General features: G+C 37.1%; 1 protein-coding gene across 1 annotated transcript in view; it reads right to left on the bottom strand.

Annotated features, from left to right (window-relative positions):
* Positions 1-26565, bottom strand: part of LOC135471915 (plexin-A4-like) — a 186731-nt gene that overhangs the window by 39883 nt on the left and 120283 nt on the right. The window contains 1 exon segment of the mRNA XM_064751354.1: positions 12825-12883. The gene's annotated coding sequence lies outside the window, so the exon portion shown is untranslated.

Here is a 26565-nt window from a genome sequence, read left to right as displayed (position 1 = left end):
TGGCAAAATCTACCCAAAATGGCTGGGACAAATTGATTTGTATTGACTCCAATGTCCACTGGCTGCACCTCAACTGAGGCGTCTTCTGATCAATCTCAGGATCTGTTTGTGCAAAAGTCAGACACAACACACACCTGAGGCTCTTCAGGTAGTAGTGACATTAAAACTGGCCACCATGTCTAGATGAAATGAGCTTGATATTTGGACTCAAAGAACCCCACCAATCTGATTGAGAATCAAACTGTATACTTCTTGCTCTTTATCTTGTTTGAAGTTCTTTTATTATTTTAATCTATGCATCAAAACAGATGTTTGTATATCAGCTGTCAATCAAGGTGGACGTTACAGGTCAAAAATTGCAGGGCCAACTCCCAAAAATGTCATTCATCAAAAAAAACACCTCAATGGGGGTTCCGTAATATGTATACAGGTTGTAATTTTTCAGGTCAAAGATCAACTTTGTCAATATAATATCACTATGACATGTACAGTATTAAAAACAAAATCACATCTTGGACATCCATTAACAGAACACCATAACAGTTCTGAAAACAATATTTCCTTAAAATAAGTTCCTATTAAATATAATAAGCATACTGAAAGTTCTAATTTTAAGACACATTTACAACTACTATTTCACGGATGACCTGTTTTGTTTGATACTGTAAACATTTAACAAAAAAAAATGATCACATAAAGAGAGAAAGACATAAAGTATAGGGCTGTTGCTGTGTATTTTATTGGTCTCTTAGCATTCAGGTACATGTAGTCAGAAACAGACCACTCTTTCATATTCCAAACAAAACATTACGTGCCCTTTGTAATTATGCTTGAAGTGAGCATTCAAGACAAAAAAATAAGTTGTCAGCCAAAGACTTGCCCACATCTCGAGGCGAGTGTTGTATTCTCCATGCTCATGACACGACACCTGTTAGTAACATGTTTTCACCTTTGGAGCACCTTTCTATTTAGCCATGTAATGGAGCCATTAATTACTCTCTTCACTGGGTATAAAGCTATATGTTACCATCTGTCACCAAGATGAACTCGCTGATCCTATCACACACCTAATGTGAGCCAGTAATAGTAGGAGGGTGAAGATGGGGCCTCTCAGGCAGAGCTGGATTGGTTATAAGCATAAAGTGCAGTACATGTATCCCCTTCTCTGAAAGCTGACGGGTAAGCCTGCAGAGTTATCTAAGTGCACATGTATTTGATAACACACACGTGGTATTTACCATCTTTAAGCAACATATTGATTCTTGTTTCCAGGGATCTAGGACATCCAGTCTGAAAAATACCTGTGAAGTAATCCAATATACCCTGTTTTTTTTTTTCCTAAGCCAAGCGCATTAGAAGATCTGCGGAAGTGTTTTTGCATCAACAGAAGGACCGAATTAATCCTCCCTAGGGAAATGGATGACTTCGCATTGCATCTATCCTGCTGTAAAGCAATAGATGTATCTATAATTTACATCAGATGTGCCGGCAGTAGCACACAACGTCCTTTTGTATGTAATGTTGCTCATCAAATGACACAATAATTCCATTTGATAATTTCATTAGTCAGCAGCTAATTTTTAAAAACATTTTTCATCCACATTCATAATTATCCTTAAGATGTAATCATTAAGACTAAGTTTATCAAAAATAAAAATAAATTTTTTTTTCAAAATTCAATTATCACATAACTGTCACACGGGAGTAAGAAATCTACAGTGATATTTATGTACACATTAAATTTTGATATGTACTATAAGATCTCACTATAAACTGAAATACAATATTCAGGACAATATAGCCTCAGGCATGTCAAATGACATACATTATATAATTTAACAAATAATAACATCTTGGTTGAATCAAAGATATATAATGAATGGTTTGTGAAATTCTAAATTTAAAGTTGTGAATCAGTGTATCCCTAGGGGATCTAACTTGTCAGGCATCTTACCAGTCCACTGGTAAACTAGGGCTTACCTGCAGAGAACCCATTACATTTGTAAAAGATGTTATGAATATTCTTTCATATTGACAAACACCAAGAAATAAAACATCCTTCTATTATTTCAAACACAATTATAAATCCCAAGATTATTATACACCAGTAAATAGGTATATTTGGATCAAATGATCATATTATTGTACAAATAATTAGTGCTTCACCTCATGTTATGCCTCAGTGGAAAACACGGCATATAAGGCCTTATAAGTGAACTTATGCATGATATTGACACATATCTTGTCTTCATCTATTTATGAAATACATGCATACTTCAATCAATGATGAATATGATTGTACAGCCATCTCTAGCCACAGACCACCTAGTCCAAGAACTTATTAAATCCTTAATCTTAGTGCAAGTCAGGAGTAAATCTTTAGAGAAATCTTTGATAATAGCAGTCACAAGCAGTCACATATTTATGTGGGTGACAATCCCAATAAAAACACATTACCACCAAAGTCTGTAGTGGCCTATTTCACCTCACATTTCTGCCTTCGCCACTACATGAAAAAGAGCAGCAGTTGGTTAGAGTATGGTAGGTTTGAAACTGGATACAAAAGTTGCTTTTTCCAGCTGTTGGGGTCACACTTGCTGTTCAGGTCCCTTAATTCTTCCCAGTGCTTGTATCAGAGCACTGGCGTATGGTCTCTACCACATGTCAGTGCTGAAGTACTGCAAGCAACTACATAATGTTCCTATTATGCGTGTTTTGTGATGCAGACAAGAATTTTATACTTCTTTTGTGAACCAATAAGTAGGTAAGGTGGCTAACCCATTTATACTGTACAGTAACTGCATGTACTTGTACATGTGGCTAGTCTTTCTTTTTTATCAATTCCAGTAGATCTATAAACTGTTTCTCCAAGACTTTTGTTGAACACTGTATCTTACAGGATATAAAGGCTATCTTTCATCAGATTACTAGTGAATGTGATAATTACCAGTAATCTTCCCTTCAATGGTTAATGTGCCTACCCAGCTCAGATGATGATGAGTCAGCCATTGCACAAGGAGAAAGAAAAGGCTGATGGGTTAAGTCAGAGAAAAAGAAAACAATCTGCTCTGTTTTAGGGGATAGTGGTACAGTTTGCACCCAACAGCTGAGCCACTGGGAAATACAAGCATCCCCATGTGAAAATCAAAGCTAAAAAAATATCCAAATGTCAATATGACAGCAGCGGGTATAAAACTGGAGTGAAAATCGTAAACAAATAAACTTCTAAGTAAACATCTTGTAGCCTGACAGTGTCTTGCATTACCTTGATGGTCTGGGTTCATTCTTTGCATGACACCGTTTAAAGACACCACTTCATGTGTGTTGCAAGTACCCAGAAAATCCATACAAAAATGGGAATTTCATTAATTTCCCAACACTTGTAGTGGCTTAGTCTTTATACTTGATTTCTGTGAGAGGTTTACTCAATCAACATTTCAAAGGGAAAATCCAAGCCTAGAGACTTTCCTAAAAATCCTTGTTTTTTGTTGTTCTTGTTTTTTTCAAAAGTTAATCTCTTTACAGTCACATGGCATTACCAACAGTATAAGATTACTATTCATGCCATACATTGGTTTATTATTTTAGCCAGGTCATTTCCATAAATCTCTCATGAAATAAAAACAAGAGATAAAAATTTGCTTCACAGCTTAGAAGAATACATGATCAGAATTTGCAAGTTGACCACCATACAAGCATTCAAATCTTCAGTTAACCTTAGACGTATTTTGTTCCTTGATGACAACGTAGTCTCTGAGTAAATCTCTCTTACCCAAATTTGTCTTTAACATGAGGTATTTTTCCTGTACTGAAACTTGAACTTAAACACTGCTATTCAATTCAGTGATAAACTTAGGTTGGGCAACTATTAATACTAAATTAAAAATTTGTAAGATAAGTCATAATTTTAATGACTATTTATTTATTTATTCATGTTTGATTGATGTTTTACGCTGTACTCAATTATATTTCACGTATATGACGACAGAGCCCAGGGGAACCAACGACCATCAACAGGTTGCTGACAGACCTTCCCACATGCCGCCTGAGAGAAAGCCAGGGGACACATTGGTAAGAGGCTTCTGGGTAACTGCCCCCCACTAGTATGCCAGCCTGCTGGCCATGGAGGGCCCCAAAATGAGGTTTAGACTAAGTTTAGACTAAATTTGACCTGGATCTGAGACAGTTTCATGACACTGGGACCTGGTAGTAACAATGAACGCATGCATCTGTATACATACACCAGTGCAAGGGGTAGACTGTCTGCAGCCGGGCAACATACATAAACTAAATAGAAAGGACACCCTGAGAAGAATTTTAATTAAGGACATTAGTGTACTAGGGTGGATTAATTCCTTCTTATAAAGAGAAACAGTGTGCCATAAACCCCTGAACACCTACCCCCTACCCCATGCCACATAACACTCAGCTACATGTAATGAAGACAAACTTACAGAGACAGCCGGTGTGTATGTGTCAGCTGAAATCCTGAGAGGTGTGAATGACTGGCTACATGTAAATACATACGTTCGAGTGATTTCTTCAAAAAGGCTTTGGAATAAATCAATGGTCTGGTCGGAAGAAAGCATTGTCCTTCAGCTGACAAAATGAACTGTATAGGGCCTTGGGGTATAATGTGTCATTTCCTGATGACAATGGATCCATCTACTAAAACTCATCTGATGTTAATTTAAACATTTTTCAGATACGTTTCAATTTACATTTGTACGTGTACAGCCATCATAATATATGCAATTGAAGTTCTCAATGACTTGGATATCAATCTTATGAATGTGTTGGTGCACTATATACCTGTAGTTCTTTCACAACAACTCTGACAGATCATTTCAGGCTGAATCAAACCTGAAAAATGAAAATGCTTTGATCACTTTAAAGCAGATCAGTAGCTCTTTAAGATCTCCAAAACAGAAGACTGCAGCCATAAAAGAAAGAGGCTTTAGAGCATATCAGTAGCTATGCGAGTACCACCAAAACATGACTGTCGTAAAAAAAAAAAATAAAAAAAAAATGGAGAAGTATACCTGAAAAGAAGCGTATCATTCTCTTTTCATTTGCAGGCATGAACTGAATGAACATTGATCTGTTTTGTGCACAATAACTGGAGTTACTTGAAAGCCCATTGTTGTTAAATATAGAGGATATTGGATACTGGTGGGAAAATCAAACTTATCACTGTTCTCTGGAGTCAACCCATAAATATGCCAATTAACACCTATCAAACAAGTATTTCAAGGAAGCAATGACCGGCTGAGAAATTTTGCTCAGAGGAACACAAATATCTTTTGCAGTACTTCTTAACTCTATCACCTCTATGGAATTAGGAGAATGTGATCGTTAGGAAAATTAAACCTGACTCAATTTCAGAGGGCTTTAGGTCCACCTGGTTACAGTTGATGTTAAAGGCAGAACGTTGACATTCTCCAACTTTTTATTTGGCGTCCCTGATTGTTTGGTTGAACAAACACAGCAGAAACATTTCCACATTATACAAGGGCGCACATATCCATACGCATACACCTCCAAATTGATCTGCCTGTGTTAATCCGGTGCATAATAGGCAGCCTTCTTTTCTTCCCTCTGAAACAGTCATTCTTGCTTTTGACTGCGACAGGCGTCAAATCAATTACTTGTGTGCACATTGTTACGTAGGCCGACTCCGGAATAGGGGGACAGCAGCCATGATGTATTATGCATTGCACCGCTTGAATTATTTTTATAAATCCTCCCTCATCAAATTGAAAGACTGGTGAAGCATACCTCTGTTACCCCACAGCTTTGTCCGAAAGAATTTCCACGGCACTTGGCCGTAAAGCGTTAAAGAGGCTCATGGCAGATGGTGGGTCGATAGTTTCATGAAGCAAAAGTTTAGAATCTAATGAAGATGGACAGATGCTGGGCACAAGTTCAGGAAACTGCAATCTCCTTTAGCCACTGTTTGTTAAAAGTGTGGTTAAGCATTGTGAAACACCCTATAAATATGACAAGGGTATACACTGAACTTAAAACCTTGAGGAATAGAAGTAAAAGCTGCAAAAAAAAAAACCCCTTTAACTTGAATGTACAAACTCTTGTTCATACCTAGTTGCTAGTTGTTCACTTTATTTCACCACACTGTGTAATCAGTACATACAACTTCAGATTTGGAATACCAACTGATTACTTCACTGTGGTTGATAGTAGGCATCAAAATGTACAGTTTATGGTACATGTATATACTTTCTATGATAGTTTTCCTTTGCATACACATACATCTACATGTGTATATTTTTAACTAAATAAATGCTAAGGCGATACAAAAAAAGAGAAAATAAATTATCAAAATGAAACTGACACTAGTATAAGTACCTGTCATTCACACTTACCAGTGGACAAGTACGTGTACCTCATCCAGCAATACTCTTAATTCCTAAATGACAGGCATTCTAGAAGTGCATGACTATCAGGTACACATAAACTTCCTCCACTCCTACATGAAGAGACATGCTTTACAAAGGCCGCAAAATAGGTGTTATGAATAGTGTACATGTGACGTACATGCATGTGTGTTGTTCTTCGTAGCCCTAGGCTATAATGTGTTAATAATGAACACCTAAAACTGGTCAAAGTGTATAGTAAAGGCAGAGATAAGTTTCAATCCTTTCCCTTTTTCTGTAGAACATACATACAAAACATTATGAATAAGGAGCCACAATAAATGTAATGAGAAAATATGGCAGCTTTCATTTGAGAAAGAAAAAATAATTGTCTCAACAAAACACATGGGTGGAATGATTTCTTTTTTCTTACTCTAATAAGCATGCCGTAAAACTTCAAAAAAGACTTGTTCTAAAAAGCTAAGTTGTGAATTAAATGTTTGTATTTGTTTCAAAGGCATTTCAACTCTTTTTCTGACACCTAATTCAATATGCACCCAATCAATACATAACTATTATGCTGTTAATAAATCAGAGTAATTTTTTTCTCAAAATGTACATTGTTCTTAAACTCTCCAAATCAGACATTTCTGCTCTACACTCTACACGAAAGAAGGGAAATTTATCTGAGAAAATTTATATCCACCCTTTTGATTATAGAGCTTTCTTAGCTAATTAACAGTGTACAGTGCACTGAATCATACGTTCACAAGAGCAATTAATAAAAAGTTTCTGTAAGAAAGAAGCAGATGAAATATCAGATTAATTCTTGCCAAAATGTTATGATAAGCATTTCCTACGCATGTCATATCACAAATTTAACAGGTGTTGTATTCATCGATAACATCAGACGTGATAAAAATTTCCTTGTGCAAGAAAATTTACAGCAAAAAGTAATGTATCTCATACCTGTAATCCATAATTACAGACAATGGTAGTATTTTTTTCAAAACACGGTCATAATGTATTATGGACACGATATGTTATGAAAGTACAACTATGCATACTTATTCATACATTATATCATTCAAGACATCAACAATAGATGATATCTAAGAATTACATAGGTTGATTATATTACTTGCAGTAGATCTTTTATGAATGAAAATACAAAAACAGAAACAAAATTTTTCAAACTGTAACTCATGGACATATAATATTACCTTACTTAACATCAAACATTACAATTAAGAACTTACGAAATTTACTACATACAAGAATTCTATAAGAATTGTTATGACCGCCACACTTCAGCCAAGCAGTAGGCTTACGTGGCAAGAATGTATATAGAAATGTTTTGTATGGATGAATGCTGCATAACATATAATTCCTTAACAATATTTTTTATATATAATTAGCCAGGAAGTATTCCTATACAACAAGGAAGTCATTATAGAAATTAATGGGCTAAATTTAATTCCTGTGTTATGCAAAATTACTCTTTGCTACACAATTATTTGTGTTGAAATTTCGATGTGCACTTAGCCAACAATCAGTCATATGTATATGTAAATATATCTTACAATAACTTTTTAAATCAGTCGAGACTTGCTGTACTTCAACCCTCCCCTGGTATATCCTGTTTCAGCGGAAAAAACAACTTAAAGACACGAGTCCATGTCTCATGACTGGAAACTGCTAGGGGGCTGAATTGTTGGATCATTTCTTTACCCACATGCTTCAAAATTTGGAGCAATCTCATATATATTCCAAATATCTACTCTTTATTTAACTGGAAAAGTAAGAAGATGACTTTTCAACAGATATGTTGACAGGTGGTGTAGTAGATTTTATGCAGCTGTAAGCTGAAGACAAACAAATTGATCTATGTAACAGCCTATTAAATATTAGGTTCACGTCTAGTATGTTAACACCCTTTCCCTGCCAAGTGGTCTAAGCTGGTTTTCTTCATATTTTACATAGTCATTTCTAGCACTTAATCTGCCAGGCATCTTCACAACCTTTGCCCTGTGGGAATAGATTTGTACACATACATGCAGTTGTAACAGTATTATCCAAAGATTTCTTCCGTTGCGTCCTTCCTTCCTCTTAACACTCATTAAATAACTCTGTTTCTTCAATGAAACTAGAGACCCGCAAAGATCAGTAAGATAACTATAAACTCAGCTTAATAATTACAAGTACTGGATTTACTCTGTGGAACAATTTACACAAGATGGGAGTAATATTCTAGCTAAATTTGCTCTGAACTCAAAACGAGCTTCCACTGCTTTAAAATCCCCTTCAGAAGATATTTGTGTGTTCTGTTTCTTGTTCTCCATTAAGCACTTAGTGGAATGCCGACCTACATTCTAATAACATCATCTATCCAATTATCCAGGGACAGTTTGTTTATTAAATACCAGCCTGAGCAATTTACTGTCTTCAGTTATACACACATTACTTATATAGAGTGTTTCTTGACCTTTTGGCACCTTATACTGAAGATGAATTTTGGGTTAGGAAATGTCTTATTAGCAAGAGAATCAGCCAGAAAGTAAATCTGAGTTCTGGAATTATAGAATGCATTTCAACTTTAGATACTAAATGAGGACATTTTTTGTCTCAAAATATGTGTGCTTCAAACAAGAGATGTGTACCTACCTTGGAATATTTTAAATCAATACAAGATCCATATTCAAAATATTTCAGTCCATTATTTAGTTCATCCCTACTTAAGATGCTTTAGTTTATTAGCTTGTCTTCAAGAAGAAAATATACCCTTCAAACATTCAAAACCACAACAGTCCATGTAAAGGACTTTGAATGATCATGTAAAGCTCTTAGATGACAAACAGCTCTAAATTTAGAAAGAAAGAAACACACGGAACAAAACATGAATTATACTATGTGCACAGTTTTTTCAGGAGACGCAGCATGGACAGGTGAGATACTTGGCGTGTTTATTTCTCAGTTGAAAACCTGTCTTTCTGGTTGAACCACTGATCTGAATCAGGATGTGAACATTGAAACACAAGGAAAGAAAAAAATGTCCACATCACGATGCCATGAAGAAGGAGGATCTTCCACATACAATACATCGACAGGACGAAACAGGACATAAAACTACGTTAATATTAGAGCGGCGTCCTATTATATTTTCTTTCCACAAACTCCCCCCACCCCCACCACCCCACCATCTCCTCCGCACTTCTAAATACTTCATATTCATTATCAAGCTGATAATCCACCAACATAAGGTACAAAATCATTTGCTTATCCTCAGTTTAATCGTTTTCCTGTTTAAACCTGTTATTTTTAGTCAAAACATTTTTCTTCCGACCATGAGCAAATCGGTTCACTTGGCCAGTCCAAACTTTAAACATCATTGGCTAACCTGTCAATCAGATTACACTGCTCAGTGATCATGGAATCGACTCCGCTAATGGGTTACCTCCCTTGTGGGATTGAAAACTCGGATAAATAAACACAGAGAGGCAATCTCTTATCAATAAACATGGAGAGTTAATGGTAGGTAAACACTGTTCAGAGAATCCTTGGGGGCTGCTAAATGTACCCAGTGCCAAAATACCCATGTGTACTCTCTGTGTAACATGGAACACGATGTATAGGTAGAATAAGCATTATCCTTCATTATCTATACCTAAAGGTGTGTACAGATTCATACCAAGAAAATAGGCATTTGTTGTATGGGGTTTGTTAACAGCTGATTTCCAACATGTTAACAGTTATAGCCTGAAAAAAACAGTTATAGCTTTGGAAAAAACAGTCTACCTTGACAAGCATAAAGGAATACAATTACAAACATGATTGGGCCTTATTGTAATACTGGCTAGAGCACAACCTAAACATTATCCATTGCCAAAAGTAGCTTACTGGTACACCATATAACAGACAATTTAGAATATTGTAGAAGCCACAATGGAATTCCCAGCTACTCTGCAAGAACCTAGGTATGGATGAGCAAATTATACTCCTAGCATGATGATCAGTAGAATACAAAATACAGCTCAAGAAATAACACATAATTTAGAGAGACATTCATATAACACATGAAAAAAAAATGTTGGATAGAAGGCATCTGTGTTTTGTCAAGTGTATTTTATAGGGTGAGAAACCAATAAAAACTTCCAAAAAATTATTTCTACAAAAAACTCTTTTGAACGTGACAAGACTACAAGCTGCCAATATTGGTTGTCCCTGAATGTCCAGGGTACCATCTCTGCTGTAACCAACATGGACTTCTTTTGGAAAAAATGTGTGATTAATGTATTGACAACTTCACATTTGTCACAAAAAACAGAAGAATATGCAACAGCATACTACACACTTCTGACAAACATCCTTCAAAACTTGCAAGAAAAAAAAAGGGAAACAAAAACAAGGTAGTATTTTTCATTTAATGAACTGCCTGAAATATTTGTACGTAGCACTTAGATGACCTTGAATCTCGCCATATCCTACCAACTATTGTATACATTTTCTAGTGTGTGTTAACTATTATTGGTGCTTTTATGCATGGGTGCAGACTACATGTACATATGCAGCTAACTGATGATCTGATATATTATCTGCACATTATGGATCATTACGGATGTTAACACCACAGCCACTCGCTTCATATTTTAAGATGAAGTTAACAGTATCTGATGTAAACATGAATGAACTGATCCTACTCTAAAAGATTTATATATTGAAACTTAGATACAGTTGTAGTTTTAATTCTCATTCCATGTTTATAAGTCCCTAACTTTTTCATTATGGTGCTGAAAACAAAATATAATTTACTGCTGACTGACCGATGTTATCTGATACCCTTGGTTACGAATAAAAAAGAATATTTGAAGGAGGGTGTGAACGAAAAACTGTTAACCATTAATGTAAGGTATTTACACATATGCATAAGAGTACATTCATACAGGCACTTGACAGTTGGGTAAGTTTCCATTAATCTATGAGTAATGGGCCTAGTTTTGTAGGCATCAAATGCCAGACCTGAAAACATGCAGTGAGATCGAGAGTTTCAGATAACAAAATGCTGAATGTTTGATATGAAGCGATGATCTCAGTTACAGTTTAAGTGCTTATTTTGGCAGATACATGAAACAATAATCAAGTTGAATTGGATTCTCTTTTTTTCTTCCCCTCATCCCTGCTATGATGCAGAACATCGTGATGATACCATGACCACTTCAATGGAGTCTGATCTATAATATATTTATGGTATAAACAAAAGCCATCCTCATCAGTAGTGCGGGTGAGCTTGTCTTCTCTTAGACAACCATACATCTATGCATGAGAATGCTACTGGAGATGCAATGATACAAAGTCAATAGCCACAGAGAGGTAACGAGCACTGTGGTGTTACATGCTCAGACACAATCCCTTGGCGTATCACTTAGTGTAGTCGTTGTTGATGTATAAGCACAAAAATCAATGTGAGCTCATTAAGCCACAATCACAACCAGCTAGTGGACCTGCTGGTTAAGTCACACAATACTCTTCAGCCCCCATGGCTCCGCTTCCCAGCCCTCAAGGGGGGCAACTTCTTTACTATGGCAGATTTTTTACTCCACCTTACCGAAACACTTCTGGCACACCAGCTGGGAAGCTGCATTGGTAAGCAATATGTACTGATCAGGTTATGCAAGTATTCCACGCTGCTGGAAGGCTTTCTATCTTCCCTGTACAGTTATACATTCAGGGATGAACGGTTCATTATTAAACAAGGAAATGGTCAAAACATGTTCTCGCAGGCCAATTGTAAAAGGAGTCATCAATTCTTGAAAGGCCTACATGCAGACACACGAAACAAAAGGACCCAGAGTAACCACCGTTCTTCGCTATGTAGCCGATCAGCCTCCTGATTCAAAGGATACTTTTAGATTTGGTTACTATTTATTTATACACAGTTTGTGATGTGGTAACGACATATAAAACTTCAAAAAAGTTTATCACCTTTGTTCTCAATTCATATAAAAATGGCTTTAAGATACAGTTTTCATCACGCTTCAGCGGTCAGTCTGGAAATTAAGTAGCCTAATGTGGTATTGTCAATGGTGATAGCTCTCACCCTAGCTTTGTAGGGGGGACAGCCTGAAGGAGGGGTGCTAAGCCAGTTATGCATCTAGAGTATGTTCACTGATGTCATCATTTCAATATTTCAGACTGATGTTGAAAAATATGCATAAAACATACAAACTATACAAACTACAAACATTTTTTTCTCATTTGGACATTTCTTCACATTCCTTAAAACCACAGTCAGTTCTACAGTTCATTATCACATATCCTTTAAAGCCATAGCTGCAGCGAGAACTTAATTTGGTCAAGGGATTGACATTTGCAGTCAGCAAGAGAGCCCCCATTAACAGACGTGTGGACAAGCACTCTGTCACAAAACCCTATGTATAGAAATAAATGTCTTACCTCAGTGGTACTGCATTGTTAGTGCAGTTAAACTTCTGGGGCACTATGATCCAATAAATCTGCAAATAACATAAAATCACCACATTAAAAATTTCATTGATCTTAACTATGCATGGTAAAAATGCATTTTATTGACACCAACCAATCTGTTCTACATGGTACATACATACAGAACTTGTAGGTTGAATCCCTGAAATGCTGATTCTGTCTAATTGGCCTATTAAAATGGCCTAGGCACTGTGAAAGATTTGTCCACACGTAAAGCATTATTTATGTCAAGATGGTACATTTGCAGGATTAAAAGTGTCTGGTTAGGCCTGGTTAGTCAAGTCTGTGTACAGCTTTTCCAAATTAGATGCTCCTCTAAATTGTGATTTATTGAAGCAGGAAGTGGGCAGCAGCGCTAGCAGAACATTGAGCTGGAGTTTGACACATTGCAGAATGGGCGGGAATGAAGAATGACCAAGATACACCTCTCCTCAGAAGGTCTTGGCTCTTAGGGGGTTGTGCTCCTGACATTGGAGATGAATATCTACCTTATGTCCTTCACTTCACACCTGTCAAGCTTGGCCAGCAACCTCCCATGCTAAGGTCAAATGTAACAGCCCACAAACTGTGCCCCAGCTAGAAAACCCAAGGAGGCCAATGTGCTGTCCATTTTAACCTGGTGCAAGGGATGTAGAACAGGGTGGGCAACCGCCTTTCTCAACAGGAGATCCAGACAGTGCTTAATTCACTGCACCTTTCCACTGACCCTATCTGATACACTTCTCCATTAGCAGCTTTGTCATCTAGAGATCAGGTTGAAGAATTTTCAACCAAGAAACCTCCCCCTTACTGAGATGAACTTTCGTTATATGATATAGATATCCCAGGATGAGTAACACCATAGAGCTGGAACTACTGTGCATGGCTACTGAAGTAACCTATTTCCTCTGTTCTGAAAATCACACAAATGAAATGCATAGAAACTGCATGCCAACTACTTTGCAATATTATCTAGTGGGATCTGAAAGGCTCAAAGAAATATTGGAATGGAAAAAAGTTAAACCACAACAATTTGTGGGCTTTCCATATAAAATTGGTACTAGAGTTTTTGAGTATTGTCACAGACAAAAAGGTGAAATCTCTGATTGCTATCAAATATGAAGCTGGGAAGAAAAGCAGAGAACAATGAAGGTTACTGATTCAGGCCGTGGCCAACCTTAGCACATGTCTGTACAACCTGCTGGGGGATTGCAGTGATCAATAAAAACACAGGAAATTAAGTCCCTTCAATATTCAAAACGGCAGGAAAAATATACTTGGTGGGAATTGTGATTGGAAATATTTATGACTTATAGGTCCAAAAGGAGTCCACAGGGAATTTATTTTTTTTCTCCACAGCTGTAGCTGTCAGTAAATGGAAAATCAATCCATCCCATCCAGTTTTAATTCAGGCCTTGAGCCGATTCAATCTATTAACACTACATGGATAAATGAAAGTGTTTTTCAATTTCGCAGTTAAATAATTATTTCATTCATAAATAAAGTATGTTTTAATTCATTAATGTCCCAAAGCCAAATATGCATATGAACTCTAAAGACATTATGTGGGTTCAAACAAAAAAATGGAAGCAGCACCATTATCCAAATCATTGGAAATTTAAAACAAAAATCTAATGGATATTTGTTCAAATTCTAAACCAATGTCAAACATGTTATACGTATTATTAATGGACTCGATATCCTTCACAAGAGCGACAGCATTAATGTGTAACAGTTTGTATTTATTTTCACAACACTGGCACTGGAATTTGATGAAGAGAAATAGAATACTTGATTAAAACAAGAACATAAAATATTTTTGCCAATGCTTTCTTCCATGATCACTACTCCCCAATCATACATGTATATGATATAAATTCAAAACCTCATCCTTGTTATATAGTCACAATGAATTCTTTCATTTCTAGATGAACCCTTATATTTTACTTCATATATTATAGATGTACAAAAAAAAAATTACAAACCTTTTAGGAATTCTACTCAACTGACAGCCAATCTACCAGAGTTCAACCACCTACTGTTTGTAGAGTGTTTGTACTGTGCTATCATGCTACACATTTTACATATACTACTCATCTCCACATACACGTAAGTCTAAATCCATCTGAGCGGATATTCCTCAGGTTTACCAGTGTGATCTGATTCATTTCCTCTCCTGACCCAATCTCTGGTAAGAGAATTTACATGCTCTTAAAAACTAAGCCAATGAAAGTACACACTTAGTGCCACTTCGGTCTTGCTTTGTAGGTTGTCTTAGGTTACACACATGTAGCTCTTAAAACGGAATGTGTAACATTTACATTTCAAATATAAAGACAAATGTTGGCTGCAGTTACAGGCTAGCTATGGCTGAAAGCTTTGAAAAAAAAAACATGCTTTCCATTTCACACAGTATCAATGTAGCTGTCAATACAGTGAACAAAATAAATCCCATGGGTTTTAATAGAGGTTTGGTTTTCAAAACAGAAAAAATTACGGGTTTGTTGAACATGTGAACAAACATGTGAAAAATGAATCAAGTTACAAAATGACTGAGTGATCAGATCCACTTCTATTGACCCACCAGCAGACAGCTTGCTGAGCAATTTAAGACTTCTTAAAGTGGTGGTTCTATCATCTCATTGTTATCACTTTACTTTTTGCTTTTACTTTATTCCAAGAACGAAAGTATCAATAATATCTGCTTAAATTTAAGTTCCTTTAGCCTACAGTAGTGAAACAGTTTTATTACAATAGCTGTGGCTCTTCAATGTATGCTCACATCCAGTGCCAATCACAAATGGTGCAAGCCTAAAATCGAAATGTCCCTTCACTCGGCAGATTAGTTGAAAATGAATTATGAAGGGAGATACCTTTATCACACTGCCAAGCCCATATGGCCAAGTTATGCGGAAACATGTCTGCTTTTATGCCTTCCAGTCATCTTTCAAGCGTATCAGATAACGAAATGCTAGATCCAAAGCAATGGCCAGATCTCCGATGTGATGCAACCAATCATCCCAGGGATTTCCACGGGGTAAATATTTGAATGTTGAACCCCAGGGGTTACAGCCTGGTAAGTTACCGATAAAAAAATTTATCCCTATAGACAAGAAAAATTAATTTTCTCCACTAGCCAAGTGTTTGGTCACCCGGCACTCATAGGATCTGACTGGATGATAAATGGTATTCCCAGGAACACTAATGACACTGCTTTAGGCCTTGACTGACATATATATATATATATGTAATGGTTTATAACTCATGCATATGTGCATGGTGAAACAGGTGCATTTATATGCGTACTAAATGGCAGCAGGACATGGATGATCATTTTCTAATCAGTAATATCTGTTTCATATGACCATGGACCTGAATACATTTACCACATCTGTGTGTTCTGGCAGCAGCATAACATTTGAAATCTGACATGCTTCAGTAATTGCACCACTGGGCTTGATAGAGACCAATTCTAGCAGTTTCTAAAGGTAAACAACTGAGTCATTGCATACAATGTACATGTGACACTGCACACCAAGCCAAAGATGAAAAAACTCAAATGAATTTGGTTCAACTTTTGTTATTTCAGTATCAATTCATAATATATAATTTCATGTTCATGCTTGTGTCATAACTAAATTGGCTATCTATATGTAATTCAGAACAGATGGGCAAAACATGGTGAAAAATTTTCTGTGAGATGTTAAAAGCACTTTATACTCAGTGACACAGAATTATAATATATGCAAGTGTCCTGAAGTCCTAATGATTTACTGTACACATTCATCTGACATAAATTAACTCTGACATAATTATACCCCTATGATCTCAACATCCAAAGAGCTCACATCCCCAACCTGTCTGTCAATGAGAACAGAGCACCAGCAGCTTCCTAGTAAAGCAAATCCTAAATCAACACCAATCTGAGCTGTGGCTTAAAACTATAAATTGCATTATTGCAATAATTTATTGAAGCACATCAAAGAGGTGACATCCAGATAAAATCAATGAGTGGGTTCCTGTGTCTCCCTCACTGCTGTGTGGTGTGTACCACTTGACCCCTGTGTCTTATGTTGACCCTTCAAAAGAACCAATCAGCTGGGTGCTATCCAGGTATGCTATTAATGCTGACCAGGCACGGAATTAATCCGGAACAGGAACAAAACATTGGGGCAAGTTATTGTAAAACTTAACAAGCCTATCAAAGACGGTTACCAATACTTCCTATGGAGTTTGCACATCCATAGGCAGAACATTCAGGAAACAAAACTGTGCTGAGAGCTTTATGTTTGTTGCGTAAATCATGTTACAAACACCTCGTTGTGCCTTAAACAATCATCCACACAAGTTCTGTTTGGCACACCTATTTCGTGTAATCAATAGTTCAGCTTAGAATAGAACCACACCAATTACACTGCATGTTTTACCTTTTGCTTCTTTGTGCATTTGCACAGGTGTGAAAATATACGGGTTAGTCATGTGGATTTCATGTGTATGAGCCTAGAATATCTTTACTGCCAAACAGGTACATGTAAACAATTGTATGTGCATTGAAAACATACAGCACAGGCATATGCATAAAACAATGCACTGCTCTAGGGAAGAAAGAAAGCTTCTGATAATATCATATATCGACATAAAGCAATGACAGCATGATTGCTGGTTACAAAAATTCCAAACAAATATCTTTATCTAAATCCTAACAGTACAGAGTCCCAAAACTCATATTCAGTACAAGTATTAGTAAGATATTAGGACACTGGCCGGCAATAATCAGAAATGTTAATTACCTTAAAATACTAGGAGGACACTGTGATAGGCCTCACTCTTAATGAGCAATATTATCAACTATACATCAATACTAGCAAGACTGTAAAAAAGGAACCAATCTCACAATAAGCAATATTATCAATGTCAAATACTAACAGAACAAGACAATAAGCCCCAATCACAATAAGCAATATTATCAAGTTCAAATAATAGCAAAACAACCGTTCAGGAATCAGTCTTTGATAATGAGCAGTATATTTATACCCTGAAATACTTGAAAGACAATAGAATAATAACCAGTATTGTTACCTTTATTTGCTCGCTCAACAATACAATATGAGCTTTCCATTTATCAGCTGCATGACTATAGCTTCAATGCACTAGCAATACATTATAGTCCACGCCACAAAGTCACATAATTAATATATAACCTCAATATACATTTGCCTGAAAACACTGAAATATAAAGCTGTCACCTATAATAACACTGTTTTAGACATTGCTTATTTGCATATGCTGAATACACATACTGCTTTATTTATTCAGGTTGGAGGAGGTTTGACCTAACTTTGAAATTACAAATTCCTTGTCAATCCCCAACATGACTGTGCCCTCCTTCTCTGAAGTGGTATCATATGTATCCTCTGACCAGCAGGATGACCACAACAGACCTGGTATTAATGCACAGCAATCTGTCAAACCCAAACACTAGAGCCATCACAATAACATAATAACTCTGCTACAAGAAGCCATTATAATGAACCAAGGGTGATTGCAAATAGGCCAGTAATTTCTCCCGGGAGTTAATACCCTCATTTTTGACATTTTATTCACGGGCCACGGAAGACTGCTATGCTCAGTAGGGATGCATCAGTCATTCTATGTGAAACACAGCTATGCAATGGTCCATTTTTTCTCCTACATTCCAACAGCACTGGAAAAAGTACAAAAACAAAAACATTGCATATTCATATTATGGAATTGCAACACAGAAATAGCCTAGGGCTCCCTGTGTCCTGAACAAATAAACAATGATCATGGTCACCTTTAAAACTTCCATTCTAGCAGTGATCATTCACTTGGGCGATTTGAGTGGCATTTAACAAATCATTTTCTCACACCTTGCCTTCCTTGAGATAAAAATCAATTCCACACTTCAGAGGAGGGTGTAACTAACATAGTCAAATAAGCCTGTCATGAAATTGTTATTGTGAAATAAAGCAATAATACAAAGAGGGCCATCTATTCATCTTCTGGCTACCAGCAGTAATTGCTCCACAAATCACCTTGGCTCGGTCAGGCTCAGCTTGATATTATGGATACCATCTCGATATTACAGCCACCCTGTTATTTCTCTGCAGTTAAATTTTGTAATAAAACCACTAGACTTGTCCATTCATGACATGATTCAGCCCACTGTTGACCTCTGATAAAAATCATGGTTTCCCGAAGACTATTAAAAAAGCAAAACTGGAATAGAGGACATTAGTCCTTGTTGTAATGCATGTAGTAGATAGAAACATATGTGAGCCGCTTGATGCTGACTTCCTTTCTGGTTGTACACGGCATGGTCTGCCAGCTACCTGCCCTTGTGAAATGTCTGCACAATTGTAATGAGTTTCCCCCAGATGCTGGCCTCGCAGTTTCTTCCAATCACAACGTTGCATAAATATTCTTGAGTATGGCATAAAACACCAACCATTTAAATAAATGAAATAAAAATGTGAAAAACTATTTATTTAACCATTTGCAACTGACACACTGTAGATACATTCGTATTTGACATGTTGTACTCCCACCCTTCATACAAATCTAAAAGTAGGCCTATAACAACCAATGAACTAATGAATCACATACATCTTATATCTATTATTCCAAGTCTACAATCATGCATGTGGCAACAACATTACCCATAGCCACGAACCTCACGAAGTAACTTGATAAATCTTACTATCTCACTAAAAAGAATACTATGTGCTCAGTTTCAATGCAAAATACTAATATTCCTAACCCAAATGGCTAAAATATAGTTTCTCTGTCTTTAAGTTTAGCATTAGGTTTATTGCATAAAAAATAATGCTCTGGGAAATAAATAACGAGGAAGGAATTTCCCAAAATTAAAAGCCAGGCCTCAGAAATTGTAAAGAACAACAACCATTACTTTAAATACTGAAAAAAGGGAACACAAAAAAATATATTATCAGGAATCTTAGCTTCCAGGAAGTTCCTTGCAGCTGTGACCTGTATGATGTACTGACACACGCTATGATAAACTCCAAAATCTGATGTGTTCAATTCAATATCAACTCTTGTAGTTTGCCGAGGCAAAAAGTAAATAAATCACAACTGCGTGGCCAATATCACATTTGTTCAATTCATTTCTATTGAATTTGTTTCTGCCAAACCTGGAAGCCATAGTAAGTTAAATATTTTAGCTGTTGCCTCAGAGAAAACAGCAAAGGTCACAAGGGCATTTCCAATAACTTGAAAACATGAAATCACATGGTAAAACCTCTAACATCTCCAGCAGCATACTTCAATCGAATAAAGCATTACGTATTGCTGGTATCAGCCGTTTTTCACGATGGGGCTTTTGTATTGACAAAATTTAGCAACCAATTTCTGCTCTGTCTGGTGGACAATAAATTGGAATGCAATCAATAAAAGAGAAAGTGGACTGTATCAAGATAGAAAGGATAAACCTTTGAGGCAGGATCTCCCTAAAATTTACTCATCTATCACATGTTGACCCTCGGAAACAAATATTGTGGTTAAAATGACCCTTACAATCTGTTTTCTAGAGATATCTTTGAAAGTGTATTCAGAACAATATTTTTACTTTGACTACAATAACTCGGGAATTTGTGCTTGCCATGAATACATACATATACAGATTGTTCCTTCTCTCCGCACAAACAACCTCCTTTTTAAACTTTTCCAATGCTACCCAACCCAATCTGCTACGATCAATCTGTCAACATGAACATGGAAAAAGAAGACAGAAAAAATACAGAGACGCATAAAGAGATTTTGCTTGATCTTTCAGCTCAAAGCTGAATCTGTTGCATGTATAAGTCTGCCAAATTGATGTCGGAAAGGACTTTACAATTCTTCATTAACAGGATTACACTGAATCTTTGTTCCTTAAATTACGCATATCCAGCTAAGAGAGAATTTGCTAGGAAGTGAAGGCAATCAATAGAGAAAACACTAGCCACACTTACAGGCCATACTGAAGGGGAAAATTAGATTTCTACCACCTTGTGTTTTCTCTGAACATAAAAGACAAGAGAATCTGTCCAATCAAGCGCTACTTTGCCATTGATTGGATCTTTTTAAACAAAAAGCCATTCAGATACTTGCGATTTGTTAGCTGAGTAAATTGCCCCCTCCAAAGCAAAGTGTTGTCTCTAACAACCAATGGACAGAGAGGTACCGGACACCACCAGGCAAAAAGGCTAAACCATGCCTCGTTTAAAGAAACTTTTGCAGAAGTCCTTTGGAAAATGTGTGCTTAAGATGTCTAGGCATAGGATTTGGCTTTGCTGCAAAGTGTTTGGTTACTGGGAAAAACAGGTTAATTAGGGAAGGGGATTTTAGTCACAAGCTGCAAGCATAGTCAATTGATTTTAGGCATGGAAGAGAAAGATCTTCAGCATTAATTCTATGCTCATGAACAAGTATAACCACAGAGCCAGTGAGAACACACCAGAAATGGAGCACAGAAAGTCACTCCATCTTAATCCTCTCTCAATAGAGAGATAAAATCAAGCATGGAAAACTTTCAGATCTAGATGTACAAGTACCAAACTTCATGGGCAAACAACCTCCAGTCTCTTCACAGTGGAGTCTGCTTGCTCATGCCAAAAATCTGAAGCAAGACTAAAAGATTTAATGGTGTAATTGTTGTTATCAGTGCTCTAGAGACTTTTCAACACTATCTATAACGCACATGTAGGCCCTGTGGTGAGGTATTTGCAACAAGGTCTGAACTCCGGTGAAACTTGGTGAACTCTAGGCAGTCAAGAAGCTCCAGGGTTTCCATACATCATATGTCTGCCTCCATGACGACTATCAGTCTGAACCTTGGCTAGAGCTTTTCCCTATCACTTTTTTCCTTCCTGAAGATGAATAGGTAGTAGGGAAGATAGAGTAGTTTACAATCTCATTTAGATGTCTTGCAGAGGGCAGGCATCCAATTACTGTTTTTATTTACCTTCCGCTTTTAGATGTAAGAAAAAGATAACAAATCTTACAGCACTATTTCCATGCTGCTAGAAGAAATATAGCTCAAAGACTTGAAAGTACTTTGCAGAAAAATTTTCCAGTAAAGATGTCATGTATATGTCTACGGCACAGAACAAACTTATATTACGTCACCTGAGAATTTTTGTAGGTTGTAAATTTCACTGTGGGATTTGTAAGCAAAGCTTATACCATATGGTACGCTGAACTGTTAAGTCCTACCAATCTCACTGACTGGATGAATAATTACGGTTTGATACCATGCTGGCAATATTTCAGACATATCATGACAACCAGTCTCACTGAAGTAACATCTAGTAGATTTTACAACTGACATGTCATTAACTACATCTACATCTGATGGTCTGTCTGACGACGCGTGTCTGACTGCAGGAGTAAACCACAGTCTTTTGGCAAGTTAAAGAAACTTTTGCAGAAGTCCTTGACAAACACGCACACCACATTGGTCTTCAATGAACCTTGACTGCGCAATGGTCACATGAGCACTGTCAACTGGCCTATATGGAATGAGCTGGGTGGTGGTGGGGGTGGGGCTGGGGCTGGGGGTGGTGGATGAATGACAAGCAGGGAGAGAGGGGAATGAACAAATGCCATGACTAATTCCTAAAATACTTAAATCAGACTTTGATGGGATGAACAGGACATATAATGAAAGTAGTTGCTACTTCTGATCTAGTAAATGACAAGTAATCATATGAAGTGGTTTCTAGATCTGACTAAAGAGACATTGTGACTTTGCATGACCTTCAGCAGTGTGACACTGCTTTATCATGAATACCCATGAATATGTTCAAGGCCCAAGATCTAACTCGTGCGTGTGCATGCCCTTGTAACTAACAAAGTGTAACCTTCTGGAATGATCATCATACATGGTTATATTCAATATCATTTAAGTTTTACCACCAAACCACGTTTTTAAGCTATTCAAAGTACATATACAGTAAATTCTGGATGTTTCACTTCACTTACCAAGCATGTTCCACAGTGGGCACTAAATGTATGAATTCAGGTATGTAACCTGCATAAAACTGGAAGTGCTGCAGTCAGTCTACTTCCCATGCAAGCCCTGGGTAGATTTCATGTTGATGTAGCACTCACTAAAATGCCAGTCATCAATGCGAGAAAGGCTGCATACATTAATGCATATTTCGTTGGAGAACACATATGCTGAAGGCAACAATATCACACATGTATTGGAGAGACAGAGATACAAATCTCTTGAGTATGACCAGTAAATAGCCAGGACCAAGCTTTATAGCTGTGGCCATTCATCAACTACAGGTTTCTCCTCAGACAAATGCACCATAGTGATACCCACATGTGTTTGAATTCAGTTACAGCCCCTTAAGATGGATGCCTTTTCTGACAGTGCCAGACATCACTGGCAAGAGATTGGTATTCATCAAAGCTTAACCTCTTTTCTCAGGACTAACTAACTAATCTGAGAAGATATGACATGCAAATTTCTGAACATCACTCCAGCATCAACCTTACTACCTATATATATCCACGGATTGAGTTGTAAGTATGCATATTTAACTCAATCTACAAAACATATTTTTCTCTATGAAAATGTTTAATGCAATTTTATCTTAACTGGGCACAAGAAAAGGATATTAAAAATCGGAGTGTAAGTATTAAAGGATGAATATCGTGACAATGTAATACAAAAACATATATAACATTGCTAAGACTTAACCTCAGGTTAAATTCCTACATTTACAAACATTACCAAACAAGCAAACAGGATTTTCTAGTTTTCTTTATTTTTTACAAAATGTATCAAATTTTAACTTCTGCAACACAGTACAAAGTGGCAAAAACAATCATGGCAAACACCAGAAGCATATACATGTATTATTTAACTGGACAACAAAAATTCCACAATGTTCATCACTCTAAGCCATTTTTACTTGAACTTTTAGATCTATCCAAATAAAAAAAATGTGTTGAATTTTACTTAATATGTTGATGCACATGTCACTGTTTTATGAATACAGAGCCATGACAGAGCCCATAAGCGTTTTCAGTTGGAGAGATGCCAGGTGGTAAAACTCTCAGACTAAAAAAAAAGCATACATTCTTCATTGTCAGCTTTTTTATGTTCAACATATAAAGGTGTTATTTTTTGACTCCTGAGAAAAGAGAATTGTATATAATTTATATCACATAAGAACGTTGACCACCCACTGTGAAAACTACCTCACAAAACTGGCCTCTGCATAGAAACAAGTGTATAACTTATATTTCAACCACATACTATGATCAGACAAAATAAGAAACAACAAACCATCCAACAAAAAGCCTTAAACATAAACACAGAAGATAGCATTCAGTGTTCACTGCAACTTCTTGCTTCATTTTCATTCTGTAGTTCCTAATGTTTTGTTGTTGTTGTTGTAAGCAGCCCCTGACCAGTGATGCACTTGGTATGTACTTGACAATATGTTACCTTTCAATGAAATCTGAAAAACTCCTGTGCAACACACATTTTCAAATTTAAATGACTAAATTTAAGATGTAGATACATGTAGGATGCAACAATCCCCATGATCCATGCAGTCTCAAGGATTCAGCAAAGCCCAAAGTTATAACCATACATGTATTAACATTAGCACCTAAAAGCATATATCACTATATTCATTTATTCATTAATTTATTCATTAAAGTAGTCGGGCATTTAGTACCACGCAGAGGAATTTCTCACAAGCGAAACAGTGGTCAGTTGATGGGTGCTTTAAAAAATGGCATCACACCTGGGAACAGACCACTCAAGTACATAATGCTGGGTCGGGACAAGTCAGTATATTAACTACAAATACTTCTGTGGGTATGCTAAATTGGCTCATCATGTTGGTTGTGTGATGTGGGCTCTTGGTTTCTATGACAAAAAAAGCCTTGCTCATTTGTATCTAGCTTCCACTTCTCTTGTTACAGACTTCTGTAAGCCCTGGCGAAGGGCTGATGGTGATGTTGACAGCCAGAGCAAGGACTATTGTCACCATTTTCCTGCTGTTCACAGAAAGCCATAATAGCTGGTAATTAGACAACTTTTTGTGGCGGCTCATTTTAACCAGGGCTCTATCATTAACCAATTTGCAGCTGTCAATGACTGGGCCATTCAACATGTGAAGTGGCAATGAGTGCAGCAGTTGTTTTCAACTACCATTAAAATGCCTCCACACGGAGAGCGTTCAACCATGCTTGATGTAAGGACCAGGCCCGGCATTCCACAAGCCTGCATAATTGCACAAATGCAATCAAGTATTGGGGACATCGCCGGAAAAAAATGATCCACTTAGGTCTAGTAGAATTTGCAGCAACATATCCTGTAAAGTTTTGTGGTCGATTCCTTACAGTTCTTTTTCACATTAAAAGTGATACAGAGAGGAAGAAAGAAAATGAAAAAATGAAACAAGGAAACCATCTTCTGCTGGCTGCAAAAATGCAATCTTGCTATGATGTCACTGCTTCCCAATAAGTGTAGCCTCCTGAATTCCTTAGTTTACTGCTGGGTTTAACCAAATCAGCAAGACCTGGGGTGAAATCTCCTTCATCAGCCTTGAAGTGACATGATAATGATCAACCGTTGTCAAAATAACCTGGGGTACCTGAACAGCAGGCCACAGCACTGGGGTTGACCCTTGCCTGCTGGAGACCCTTTCCCCTGGGTGACCAGTGTTCTGGGTGAGCTCCCACATTTGCGGCAATAATGGATCCAGTCACAACAATGGACGCATGTCCCATTACACTTGCAAGACTGCTGGTTGTCCTTTGACAAATGTGGAATATTTATCTGAATTTGTCCCACATAGAGGCAGAGGTCAGGCAGCTTGGCAAGGTCAGACTGTAGATTCTCTCTGTGCAGGCGCGACTGACAGATAAACCGTTTGTGGTGACACACATTATTCAAATATTATCCCAATTTCATATTGTGGATCAGGACCTGAAGCAGTTCATCTTGCCTAATGATCAGCACACACTGTCAGACAGAGACGCAAGAACAGACCCCTACCTGGTAAGGCACCGTCCTCAAAGTCAATAAGATAACAACAGTGTCACATGGGGAATAAAACGAGCCATCAGAGCACCTGGGTGTTCTGCTGGGCAAAAAGAAAAATTATTCTAACTACAGGAAGTCTGTTAACACGATAGTAGTGAGCTTCAAACACACATGCTCGAAATTTCGCATGTCGAGTTGAGAGAAGACTGAATGCTTCACACCATGCTTACAAAGTGAGGTGTCCAGCTTGCATTGTTTCAATGCAATTCCTTACAAATGACAGAAAAAAAATATGCACACTGCATAATTCCTCGCCGTAAATGACTCACACAGCTATGTAAGCCTGTGCTTTCCTGAACAACTATCTGCAACTTCACAAGCAATCACAAAAACAACGTTAATCAGCGGAAATTTTATGTTTACTCCTTGGTGCTTTTGTTTAAAGCTTATAAGTAGACATTAGATCAGATCAATCAATATTTCTTGTTTCCCAACCCCTCTTGGTTACGCAAAGCAGAGATAAACAAAGCTAAATTTTGAAATGTGACGGGATGTATTTCCTGGTGGCCTGATTCCCCATGCTGAGAGAGATGTTTACAGCAAAGAAGGTCCATCCTTAAAATAACCACTACAAATCAGTTCAGTGTAAATCCAGACTCTAGTCTGCAGATAATA

This window comes from Liolophura sinensis, chromosome 7, assembly GCF_032854445.1.
Source record: "Liolophura sinensis isolate JHLJ2023 chromosome 7, CUHK_Ljap_v2, whole genome shotgun sequence".
In the NCBI taxonomy this organism is placed as follows: Eukaryota; Metazoa; Mollusca; class Polyplacophora; order Chitonida; family Chitonidae; genus Liolophura; species Liolophura sinensis.
Note: the sequence above shows the minus strand (reverse complement) of the source record. Positions and strands in the feature narration are given on the sequence as shown.